Source organism: Octopus bimaculoides, unplaced genomic scaffold (assembly GCF_001194135.2).
Source record: "Octopus bimaculoides isolate UCB-OBI-ISO-001 unplaced genomic scaffold, ASM119413v2 Scaffold_175889, whole genome shotgun sequence".
NCBI classification, from domain to species: Eukaryota; Metazoa; Mollusca; class Cephalopoda; order Octopoda; family Octopodidae; genus Octopus; species Octopus bimaculoides.
Window position 1 is genome coordinate 2,035 of NW_026431433.1, and position 230 is coordinate 2,264.

Here is a 230-nt window from a genome sequence, read left to right on the forward strand (position 1 = left end):
GTGCCCCAGCATGGCTGCAATCCAATGACTGAAACAAGTAAAAGAGTAAAGAGTATAGAGATAACCTATCAATTGGAAATTAGGAATGTAACCTGTCCTCCTTCATTCTGACAAATAAAATAAATGAGGTGAAAGTAAAATATATAGAAATCAAATATACTCACCCACTTGCCACCAATTACTTCCTAACCTCTTGGCCACTCTCAGAAGATCCTTCTCCTTCAGCTCTG